The sequence below is a fragment of the Lampetra fluviatilis genome, chromosome 10 (assembly GCF_964198595.1).
Source record: "Lampetra fluviatilis chromosome 10, kcLamFluv1.1, whole genome shotgun sequence".
In the NCBI taxonomy this organism is placed as follows: domain Eukaryota; kingdom Metazoa; phylum Chordata; class Hyperoartia; order Petromyzontiformes; family Petromyzontidae; genus Lampetra; species Lampetra fluviatilis.
Window position 1 is genome coordinate 10764986 of NC_136284.1, and position 13035 is coordinate 10778020.

General features: G+C 48.2%; 1 protein-coding gene across 3 annotated transcripts in view; it reads left to right on the forward strand.

Annotated features, from left to right (window-relative positions):
- Window positions 1-11480: 11480 nt before the first annotated feature.
- Window positions 11481-13035, forward strand: part of LOC144934570 (uncharacterized) — a 38518-nt gene continuing 36963 nt past the window's right edge. Inside the window, exon 1 of one of the 3 annotated variants that reach the window (XM_078860509.1) lies at window positions 11481-11551. The gene's annotated coding sequence lies outside the window, so the exon portion shown is untranslated. Of the gene's footprint in view, window positions 11601-13035 lie in introns of all 3 variants that reach the window. The other 2 variants (XM_078860508.1, XM_078860512.1) reach the window with 2 other exon arrangements.

Below are 13035 nucleotides of genomic sequence, written 5' to 3' on the forward strand. Positions count from 1 at the left end.
TGGACATCTGTGAGCTTTACAGCTCGTCGGATTCCTCCAGAATTAATACAAATTATGATACGGGAAGGGAGTCAGAGCTAATCAGAGTTTTAGGTACACACCACATCGCAGCCGAGGCGTTGTGCCCAATGTATTGCGTCCTCTGCTGACCACAGAGAATTAAACCACCGCCTCGCCAACGAAGTCCTCGAGGATTGTTGCTGCGATAGATAAACAGAACGGTCCGTTACTTGGCGGTGGCAGAGCGCAGTGACGGCGCGAGCCACGCGTCAACCCATCATTTAGCCTCCCATCAAATCACCCCGGGATGGGCCAGACCGTGTCAGACATCGGAAGCTGAGCAAGCTGGAGCCTGGACCAATCGTGGCGTCGTTGACATCGCCCCCCCCTCTCTCTCTCTACATCACTCGCCTCTGGCTCACACCCCCCCACCCGTTCCTTGAAAGCCTGCCCCCCCCCCTCCGAGGCTGTATACCCCGATGCAGTAGCACCGCCTCCACACTCACTCCTCGATAGCTACGCGCCACTGACCTGGGGGGCCGTGGGGGGGTTGTGAGTGCTTTGGGCTGGGCGCCTGCCAGGGAATTGCAGCAGTTGTGGGCTTGCGCCGAGAGGTGGCAAGGCGATGGTAACAATGTACAGCAGCGGATTCTTGAATCCATCTGTGCGGAGCATTGAGCGCGTGTGTGTGTGTGATCTCCTCCTATGCGTGGTTTCGCGCAGGGTTCTCTAGTTTCACCTCACGTGAAGTTGGTGTGGCAAGGGCCCTCTTCAAAATAGTCTGGCTGGTATGCACATTTTCACTATTATCACGTAATGCCTTTTCTATACATGCTGCATGTTCGAGTCCAGAGCGTGAATATCAGCGACGATTTGCATCTATGCCGAGTTTGGACCGTTCCTATAGGGTCACTCGCCCTTCAACATAATGCCGACTTTATCATACAACACAATGGAAAGACACAAGGTGGCTGTGCATGTATGGTAAAAAAAAACAACCAATACATTCATCCGTAGCCTCTCTGGACAAACGAAACAATATAATTTCAGTCCATTGATGACAATGTTATTCAACGGAATGTGTTTGAACAAGCTTAACACGCAGGTTTTAGCGACCAATATCATCCATAATCCAGGTTTTTTTTGGGTTGTATCGCTTAAATACTATTTAATATTATTGAAATAATATTATATTAGAATAACATAATAATTAAATATTTTTTTATTTAATTTATATTAAATAATCTTGACTTAAAGCTTTCGTGACTGCAGATATTCATATGATATTTAATTATATTATAATAATATTTACATATTAAAATGTAATATTATTTACGGGATCTATTTAATATCATTTACGCGATCTAACTAAAACCCATATTTTATGTGTTTAAACAAGTCAACTTTGGACCAGCTTCGATTTTCCGGGGCTCATCGGCAGTCACGATGGCTAATAACAACACAAAACTTCTGGATGGCCAAATGTGACGGGCACAAGCCACTCCACTGTCAACGATGGGGCCCCTGTTCAATGCAGAACGAGGTGCTCGACACTGGACGTCTGTGAAAAAGAGCTTCATAGCTCATCTGATTTCCCACAAGGGTCCACAGATTCTGGTACGCGGTAAAGCCAAGCACGCTGCGCCTGCGTGCAGGTCGAGGAACGGCAGAGGGCGGTGGTGCTCTGCGTGTGAGAGAGAGAAATGACGCGCGTTGGCAAACTGGAGGCTCCTCCGTTGCGTCTGAGCACGTAACAAAACCCCGTTTGCCAATCAGCCGCTGTACGAAACCCTCCTGTTTGACCATAACCTCACCACGCCTGGTCAGTCTTTTGTTTTGTTGCTGCTTCACGTGGCAATACGCAGTGTGACCAATTGAGATTCTCAGTGGGAAGTTATTCAGCCAAACAATTGTTGTGGCTGAGAGTTGCTGAACTGCGAATACACTCACACACACACAGACCCGTCCACGAATTCACCCACCCACTCACACTCCCTTCACCTGTGTGTGTGTTTATTTATTTGGGCCCTAGCGCGCGGTTCGATGCTCCGCGGTTTCTTGTTCGTAGCCGCGCGCAGGAAAGCACGAGGGAGCCTTTGATGTGCATCTGACAGTCCGAATCCTTCCTGGGTTGTGCGGATGCGGGTTAACACCGCCCATTGTTTCTGCGGAAGGTGGGCAATGTTGGTGGTGGTGGTGGGCTCACTGATGAGCTGAATTGTGGAAGCTGGGTAATGTTGGTGGTGGTGGGCTCACTGATGGGCTGTATTCTGGAAGCGATAGGTGAACACAGCAACAACAACGACGACGAAATACGAATCCATCGATATTGCAGACAAACGAGTACAGCAGGGGTCCTTAAGGAATGTTGCACAACTAAGAGGCGAGGCATTTTACGGTCGCAAACGAAACGCAGGCGAGTAAAAGAAAGACGCGGTGCACACGGAATGGGCGAGCGAAAGGAGCCGTGACAAAAACGTTCGGTACACGTGGAAGCAATCTCCATATTGTTCGTCTTACAGTCACATAGACACACCACGCGAATCGAACAAGTCGTTGCAAACGTGCGGTGCCACAAAAAAATCAGGCACAGGTGCAAGTAAGCTCAGTGTCTGAGTTCAATAGACAAATAAAGGTTGAGGAGGCCATCTCGTGCCAGTTCATCCTGAATGAAGTTCTGCATTCATTACAAGGACATCGATTATGAACACACGACGATGAGTGACATATGCTCACAGCTGGGAAACATCAACGATCTTTTAATTGTCCCACCATCGGTATCATCATTATTATTATTATACAATGACTTACATTGGGTGTAATCGCGATAATAATAGTAAGCCGGGGCATGTTACCAACCTCTTAATTTGAGTGCGACGGTTGCGAATCGAGGGACTCGTGATGACGATCGGTACGACTCTCGCTCCACCCGCTCCACCGTAGCCATCGGCATGAAGTAGGCAGAGCAACTCATCATCGGCACGAGCGGTATAAATCAGGTTGACAGTTACGTACGTGTACATCTGTTGGGTATATGTCCAGCCACCTTCCCCCCCCCCCCCCATTTTTATTAATCCACTGCTGGATGGAGCCCACCCAATGCCGTGCGGGTCGTGTGTGGTGTGTGATGTGTGTGTGTTGACCACACTTCACCACGCTGGTCATTGCGGGTTGGTGAATGCGGGGAGCATAGACGCACAGTACAATAGACGATCCTGCATTGATTGCCCTCTTCTGCCCTCCAACGTGTCCCCACGGAAGCCTTCCGAACGCCATGTCCTTTTGCGCGGTGGTCGCACGCACTACTTAGCCAGGACCCCCCCCCCCGCTCCTGCTTAGCCTCTGAGATTTGACGAGATTTGTGGTGCCACGGTCACACGCAGTCTCGCCGTGACCTCGCCATTGCCCCTTTGTCGGCCGAGTGAGCGAACGCATGGCGTGGCATGGTGGCATGAACCAACGCGGTCACATTCATGACGAATCGTTGTCGGTGGTGACACAAGTCTCGTCGAAGCGAATGGCTCCGTTCAATCTGCTGCAGAGACGCCTCGTCCGAGTTGTTACACAGACACACAGAGAGAGAGACACTCGGAGAGTGAGTGGCTCGGGACGTGGTATCGCGTGCCGAAGAGGAGGAGGAGGGGGGTCGGTAGGGATGGGCATTGCTGGGAGTGATGTTTAATCGGCTTAATTAACTAAATTACAGTTATTGTTCACAGTGTTGCGCCAAGCGATACGGCCTAATTGCATGACACTTGTGTAAGCGGAGGCTTACACCGCCCACTCATCCACCCACCCTCGGCCCTACCCCCCCGTCGCCTCTCATCCTAGTAGTGTAATGATCACACTCTCTCCTCTGTACCACGCTTACTTGTGTCTCCACCAAACTCCCGCCCGTCACCACCATCAACAACGCTTCTGTCATCGTCGTCATCAGTAGCAGCAGGGGTTAATTCCTCATGTTTGTATAGCGTCATTCATGCAAATATCATCTTAAATCGCTTAGTGTTTGACCCCCCCCCCACACACATTAACTTCATGAAAAACAATACGGGAACACCTCAGATAAATAAAACGCGACTAAGAGCACGGAGGTGAAGAAAGCATCCGCCTTGTGGTGCAAAATTTATTCCGAAACGTTGCTAGGCAGGCTCGGAGTAACGATTAATTATCAGCGTAAGGCACTACCACTAGAGTACATAATACGTCTATCCACAATAACCCTACATTAGTGTACAAGATATTCCTATCATCCCATGAACATGTTCATACAAAAAAATGAGAAACAATTCAAAGCGATATGAATGTGGGGTGCCGAAATGAAAGCGGCTGAAATTGAGCCTTGGAAATAACACAGACACACCGCTTTACCAGTCGCAGTTGCGTCTCTGATCTAGAGCTAACAGCCTGACCTGGTAACACATTCCTGCGGAGGGAGCTAGTAGGAACGTTGGGTTGCTCGGTCAATGACCAGGGTCAACGGCGGCGTGGTGTATTCCGCAAATATGCCCGACTGTGAGGGCGGGCACAAGCCGGCGTGAGTAGGTTAAACGTTGAGTTTTATAAGGGCACCACGGGGTGACCAGCCCTTACCCACCCAGCCCCACCCCTCCCACCTCCCACCCAGCCCCACCCTCCCCACCCAGCCTCCCCACCCTCCCCACCTAGCCCCTCCCCATCTTCCCCTCCCCACCCAGCCCCACGCTCCCCACCCAGCCCCTCCCCACCCTCCCCTCCCCACCCAGCCCCTCTCTCCCCACCCAGCCCCTCCCCACCCTCACCTCTCCACCCCTCCCATTTTTGGATGCACGACGGACGGACGGACACAATAATCCCCTGTGGGCTGGTGGAACCAGGAGGTTCTTACCAGTAACAATAGTTTAGCAGATAGTTTCGTTTTATGTGAGATAGTGGTCAGGGGATTGGAAGCGTCATCTCCTGGTCCTCTAGCTCAGAGTCACAATCTGTATTTAGGCTGGAGGAATCCGATGAGCTATGAAGCTCTTGCTCTTCCAACAGATTTTCCAGTAGGGTGCGGGTCAGCAAGTTACAACAAACAAACAGTGCAAAGCGAGAAGAAGAAAAAACCCGGATAGGAGTGCAAAATACATAAAAGGCACGTATAATAAATAAAACATAAATAAAGTACAGCGTGGTCCTTATGTCTTGTGACCCCCAATTCATTGACCCCTAACATTTTCTTTCCCCTTTCCATATTCGTTTCTGTTTTAATGAACCATGACTTACAAAAAACATAATGGGGGTGGGGGGGGGTGTCATAAGATCTCTGGACCACCCTGTACACAATAAGTACAGATTGCATAAGTTAATAAATTCCTGCCGATTTGTTCAACACTAAACGCAAGCTTGGGGCAAGGCAGCCAAACAACAACAACAACAAAAAACATTCGCAGACCACACCAAGACAGCGCACAGTAAGTATACTCCAACATGCCAAACACTCCTTCACAGAACTGGCCGCACGACCCAATGTTGTGGACGCTCCGGAAAGAGAGCCAAGAGACTCAATTACGCTTTCCTGGCTGAACATTTGGTAGTAGTAGTATTATTATTACCCACTGGAGGAATGATACGATGGTGGTGGGAGTGGATAATTTACATGTATAGTATTTTAAACTGTATCGCGCGGTGTGGAGCGTTGGCGCAGTGGTTAACAAACTTCAACGTGTTTTTGGTATTAAACCAGGTAAGGCCCACAGAGCTGTATAACTATTTTTCAGCAGTGACCTGGCTATCACAAATGATAGCTCAACGAAGTGGCTTATCACTTATAGCAGCCAAATACTCTAAACGCGTGTTCGTTTCTAAACGTGGAGGGTAAAACCGTAGGACCTGGAGAAAAATCCACACGACCACGAGCAGGGAGACACGCAAACTCCAAATATACAGCAAGCGTCAGGGTCATGATCGAACCGACGACCTCCTGTATAGCAGGCGAGGTAGTTAACATCTCGCCAGCGCGACGACCTGCGCTTGATTTCAGATCACGACTAACGTCAGTGGCCAATTATACTCAAACCTGTCCTGGGCAACCCACGTCATCAACCCCTCGTCTTAACAAGCGTGTTGAGGTATGGCCAAACAAACCTCACGGTTTTTTTTTTTTACAAAGCGTAGACCGAGAAACCGTCATCATGAGCAGCGGATTTGACAAGGGTCATTCAGACGCTGTCTTTCCGACAGACCTGTTCTTCACCTGAGGACGGCTGCTTGCGGTGTGGCCGAAACGTCGTGAGAATTATTTTATTAGGTTTTATTTTTATTATTTTATTATTTACCTGTTCTTCACCTGAGGACGGCTGCTTGCGGTGTGGCCGAAACGTCGTGAGAATTATTTTATTAGGTTTTATTTTTATTATTTTATTATTTACCTGTTCTTCACTTGAGGACGGCTGCTTGCGGTGTGGCCGAAACGTCGTGAGAATTGTATTTTATTAGGTTTTATTTTTATTATTTTATTATTTCCCTTCTACGTGACTTTACCGAAAGAACCAAGAAGATGAATCCCTGCAGTCACGAAAGCTTTAAATCGAAATTTAAGGGACAGTAAATTAATCTCACTTTTGTTTATAAACATACGTTTAACAACAACTATTTAAGGCGCGCTCTCAAACACGCGGGTATCACGGGCGTGACTGCGTGAGTGCCTCCGTGGATTATCGAAAGGCCAGGCTGTAAACAAACTCAACAGCGTTTGGCCCAGTGGACTGTTTACAACGTCGCGTATGCATGTGGTCGCCTATAAACTACTCTGCGATGTTAAAATGCCCGATAGGATACACGGCTGTTGAGCGCATAAGAGGGTAGTTTAATTAAAGCAATGTTTATTGCCAGACCATTGCTGCGTGGCTCGAGTAATTTCACTCCAATTGCCTCTGATGTTATGTTTGGTCGTGATGTCATAAAACAGAATCATGATTACGGTAACCTTTTTGTGTTGCTTAAACTTTCGCATTTTTGGTTTAACTGAGTGCTTGTTATGTGGGGGGCACGGGGGTGGGGGGAGGGTGGGGGCTAGCGGGGAGGGGGGGGCGCAACGGTTAGAGCACTGAGATATGAACCCGGCGTCCCGATTCCGGAAAACGACTGATGGCATCAGTGGGGAGTGATAACTCAACGTGTCACTGGGCCTACCCCTACTCCATCAACCCGCCGTGTCCGTCGTGGTGAAGTAACGGTCAAACAGCACCCACGGCCGACACGGCGTAGGGAGGCCTTCATCCAGCAGTGGCATGATAACGAGTAGTTACTTACAGGCGTTCGGCATGGACGCTCAGATCAGCCTCCGCACACGGCTACGCCGTTATTCTTTGCAACAAGCAATTGTGCTTGTGTCGTAACCTAAATTGCGAACCAAACACTCATCGGATTCGTCAATAACCCGGCCTTAAAAAGGGGGGGGAGGGTAAATATACAATGATTCTCCTTCATAGCTGACATTTATATGTGCCATGCAGAAGGGTCATTGCTCTAAACGTCGCGTGTTTTAAATTTCCATGCGAAGGCCACGGTGTTATTGACGAATGTCTTTGCCGCTCTTGTTATTTGTGCCTCGTACCCAACTGCAAACGCAGTGCCACTGAACAATTGGAAAGCTCCCTGCACACAGTTGCAAAAAATATTAGGAAAATATTAGTGGCGCAATGAATTGGACAGATTCGGGGTCAATCAAAATGCAAATCAGTTTTCTTCTTCTCACTTTGCGGCGAATGTCGGTGAGACATATAGACGTGTACATTGAGACGCACTGATTTACGTAGCCGCCCATAGACTCGCAAAGAGACTCACAAACTCGTATAGACTCACAGAGACCCATACACTCACCAAGATACCCACATTGCAGTCGAGCGGGTGATTATTATTGGATCTGTGTGGAGCTTTGACTCACACATAGACCTTAGCAATACATACATTCCACTGTTTATGTATAGCGCATTAAGGCGCGCACGTATTTAAAAGATATCCGAATCCCACATTTTAAAAGTGCGGTCATTTTTTTAAAAACATGGATTAATTTCTCACTTAAGGTTGTGCGAGTCGCTTGTAGACTGGAGTAAGTGACACGTGACCAGCAGCCACAACCATAGCGAGAGGCATCCTGGATGTGGTTGTGCCCGGTGGTGAAGAGTTATCTCTGTCGCAAGACTCGGGATGAAATAAACAGCAACAAAAATGTGATGCTGCGTTGGCAGCCGCGGCACTAACGCGAATCACACGAATCTTAACACTTCCATCAATAACACTGCCGTAAACGTGATAGAGTATTTATATACGGACGACGTTTCAGCCAATGATCCTTCTTCATACCAGAAGAAAAAAAAACTGCCGTAAGTGGGTGGCCTCCTTGTCGAGCCCGACTCCGGAACGAGACGCGGGGAACGTCGATAAAACTGTCGCAGCTCTTGCGGTCGTCTGGGACTCTCTCCCCCGCCTTCCTCCTCCTCCTGCTACTCTCTCGCTGCGCCACACGCTGGCGCCCGTGTCGTCACTTCTCTCGGCATCTCACAACTTTTACCCTTTCATCGACTCTCCCCGCTCCTTTGATTCAACGCCATTTAAAAGTTACGTTTTGTGCGCGTTGCACTTTTTTTATTTCATTTTTTAAATCAATGAATGAAGAAGGCCCATTGCCCAAAACGTCGCCTGTTAATAGCAATGTATGTGTTTTGTTCCCTCTTTATGGAGGAATGTGTTTAGAGTTGTTCGCATGCAGCGCTGAGCAATATAAGGGATTAGACTTGTGCTCACTGCACCGTGTTTCCTTCCCCCGAGGGGGGGGGGGGAGGCAAGCTTTGAAGCGATGGGAACGCCGCGTTGAATAGTAATGACATTATTTGTTGTGAGACTCTAATGGGCTTCAGTAATCCCTTCAATCCAGCGCGCGGCGCATGCAAAACCTTCGTCTGCCAAGTGCCTCCGTCAGTCTCTGCACGTGGTCACACGTCTTGGAAAAGTCGCCTTAACGCCGATCGCGTTTGACGTCTCCCCCGCCCGCCCGCATCCCACCAAAGACCCCCTCCCCCCAATCTATTCTCGCGCATGATGATGGCAGCGATATGGTTCGGGAGTTCAATGCCGATGTCGAGGTCTGCTGGCCAAGACGAGAGAGAGCTTCTGGAGAGTTCAAGTTCAAGTTCATTTATTAGGTATAGCCCTGTGAGCCATTCGGCTCTTGAATCGGGTGCAACTGCAACAAAAAACAAAAACATGAACAAGAAAACATCTTATAGTGACTATGTGCAAACAGAAAATCCAAGAAAAGACAGCAAAATATTGCAGAAAAAGCACCGTACACCAACACTGTGTGCAAAAATCCCAGTGGGATGCAAGTCAAACAACAACAACAACCACAAGACAACTTAGATTAAGGCCATCAGTCTAACTGTGTACTACAACAAACAAACATGGCCAAACCATGAGAGACGGACGGTTTGCGTGAGTTTTGTTTTCTTCGCTCTTCGCCGCCTCTGTAGGAGGAGCGCAGACTCGCAGTGGTTTGACTCGACGGCTGCAGGGTCGTCGTCTGCACGCTCGCTCGCCAGTGGCACTCTTACGGCGCCGAATCGCTAGCAGGCGCCACCAAGCGCGGATTCATTTCAAGCAGATGGGAACGAATTCATGTCCATCATGGGACCTCCTTTGCCAGTACCAAAATATACTAATAGGGGTTTTCCCCTTTTTTTTTGTTGGCAACAAAACTGACACCTTTTGCAAGGAATCATGCTCGTGCGCCTTTTGGTGTCATCTGGTCGAACACCATATGAGACTAGGCTCTAAAGAAAGCTGTCTCTGGTGTGGACCAATCAGTTTCAAAGACAATGCATAAATTATCAGAGTATTGTTTTTTGTTTGCATTTGACTGCAAGTATTGTGGTTAATGTAAACATGATTCCTTGCAAAAGGTGTCCGTTTTGTTGCCAGAAAAAAAGAGGGGAAAACCCCTATTAGTGAATTCATGTTCATTGCCTATTTTTTTGTTTTTTTGAAATATAGGACAAGGACGACCCCCGCTTTAAAGTGAGAACGTTAATTTAATCATGAATACAGTCGCAATATAGTCATGAATACAGTCGCACGCGCATTATTTCTTTGGGAGAGGTGGACTCGTGGCTTACCGCGCGGCACCTTGAACCCAGCGACGGGAGTTCAAATCCAGGCCACGGCCAACATCGGTGGCGAGTGATATCTGAACCGGCCTCGAGGTATATACACCGTCTTGTACGATCATCCATTGAGATCCCATCACCATCGATAGCCTTCGATCTATCGATCTCTCACGTGCTGGCGATGCAACAAAACTGAACGTAGCATTCGGACCGAGGGGTTATTTTATCGCTCCATCTCCTGCGCGGATGTCCTCTCTCTCTCTTTCTCTCAAGCGCATTTCCTCGCATCGCTGTCACGAGCCTCGGCCCTCATCGGTTCCATCCATACGGAGTAGGATCGCGTCACAACGCAGATCCGTGAGAGGTGCTCTTCATCCAGCAGTGGACGTGGTCACCCCTTCTGGTCGTGATGTTAACTAAAGAATAACTCGTTTTAATTTGATTCACCAGGCAAGGAAGGTCCATTGAGCTGCGTAGCTCTTTTTTCAGAAGCAACCTCGGCCATAAATTATAGTAGCCGTCCATAAATGACGTCACGCGATTTTGGACGATTTTTGACCCCCCCCCCCCCCTCAAATATGACGTCACAAAGCTCTGCCCCCCCCCAAACCATATTTCAATTTAAAAAATAAAACATGCTTCAAATCGCTTTAAACTATTGTCATTGTAATGCGTATTTTATATGGCGCTGCACTCTGATGTTGTAAGAGAAAATTTTATTAAAAGTCTATTTAATTAAGTAGAACGTGTTTTCTATATTTATTTAAAGTTGCGAATTTTGATGTGACGTCACAATTCTCACCCCCCCCCCCCCCTCGTCACACATCGCCACAAATGTCTGATTCCCCCCCCCCCCTAGATGCTTGACGTCATTTATGGACGGCCGCTTAGTTGATGAGTGTATCGCCTGTCCAGAAAAGCAAACGGGCTTGGGGCGGAGAGGGGGGGCTTAGTGGTAATACATAATAATTACTGGATTGACTTCGTGGCAGCCAAAAGGAATGGAACGCGTACGTCCATCGCGGAGATGGAGCGATACAAATCAGCTCGTGTGGAGGTGCTGGTTGTGTGGGGGGGAGGTCATGATAACATCGCAGCATCATGAGAGATCGCGACGGCTTGGGGGAGGCCTTTATCCAGCAGTGGATTGAACACTGCGGCTGCTGATGATGATGATCAGTGCCGACTACGACATGCGGATCCCAAACGTGGACGCGTGTCTGAGCGTCCTGCCAGCGGCGAGCGGAAGGAGCTCACCTCGCCGTCACCCTGGGAGCGCAACAGCTGATCCACATTTGGGATCAAAGGCCGCCTGTCTCCATGGCAACCCACACTCGTACCTCCGAGCAACTCCTGGGCCCTGTACCACATGGGGGCTTCCATGGCAACGGGCTGCTGGGGAAGGCACAGGCGATGAGATGGAGGTGTGTTCAATATCGTGCCGCCAGCGAACAGCTACTCACCATGCAGCGGGTAGGGCCGAGAGCTGCTGGTGATGATAGAGGCGGCGATGGCGATGGTGGTGGTGGTGATTGTGACGATGATGGGTGATTGTGGTGATGGTGGTGATGATGATGAGTGATGATTGTGGTGATGATGGTGGTGATGATGATGAGTGATGATTGTGGTGATGGTGGTGGTGATAACGGGAGCGATGATGGTGGTGGTAGTGATTGTGACGATGATGGGTGATGATTGTGGTGATGGTGGTGATGATGATGGGTGATGATTGTGGTGATGGTGGTGGTGATAACGGGAGCGATGATGGTGGTGGTAGTGATTGTGACGATGATGGGTGATGATTGTGGTGGTGGTGGTGATGGTGGTAGTGATGATAACGGGAGCGATTATGGTGGTGGTAGTGATTGTGACCATGATGGGTGATGATTGTGGTGATGGTGGTGATGATGGGTGATGGTTGTGGTGATGGTGGTGGTGATAATAACGGGAGCGATGATGGTGGTGGTAGTGATTGTGACGATGATGGGTGATGATTGTGGTGATGGTGGTGATGATGATGGGTGATGATTGTGGTGATGGTGGTGGTGATGATAACGGAAGCGATGATGATGGTGGTAGTGGTTTTGATGATAATGGTGATGATAGTGTTGATGTAGTGATGATGGTGGTAGTGATGATATTAATAGGTTTTACCCTTTCTGATAATGGTAGTTGATAGTGATTATAATACTGATGAGAGTAGTGCCGATGATGATGATGGTAGTAGTGACAGTGATGATTCGTAGGCGTAGGCAGGTTGGTATACATTTTAGTGTGTAGTCCTTCCCCGTACCTCCAATTAGCATGGTTGACTACGTACGGTGCAAAATAAGTTAAATATACATACATACATACTTAGTCCTATTTAAGCAGACATGATCTCTACATACTTCTCTTGTAAGGTAGACGTGGGAGATCTGACACACGCACAGAGGTGAGTTATTCTCAATGGCAGTGGCGGGCCGTGTGTTTTACACCTAGGCCTTCAGTGCTATCTTCCCGCAATTAAAACCGGCGTCGAATAACCTCACCATGACACTATAGGCTATTGTCATTCGACGTAACCACCCCATATACACGGTGACAGTAACCTTTATCGAGTGGAATAAAGTGATTTAACACGAGGCTCAACATCTATGAGAGTTACAATACACGAATTACAGAGATATGAATACATGGTGACGGAAACTATCAAGGATGTACCATTATTAAGCAGTATGACAGGATGCTGCATCACAAATAGACATCGCATAGCCCAAATCAATGTCATTACCAAGGAAACAAGAACAAACTCACAACAACCAGTCACATTTACTCATACGACCACCAAGCAAGCAAAAATGGCGTAAAATACAAATAACACAATCACAATTCAACAGGCTTCCCCACAGAAAAAAAACCCTAAAAA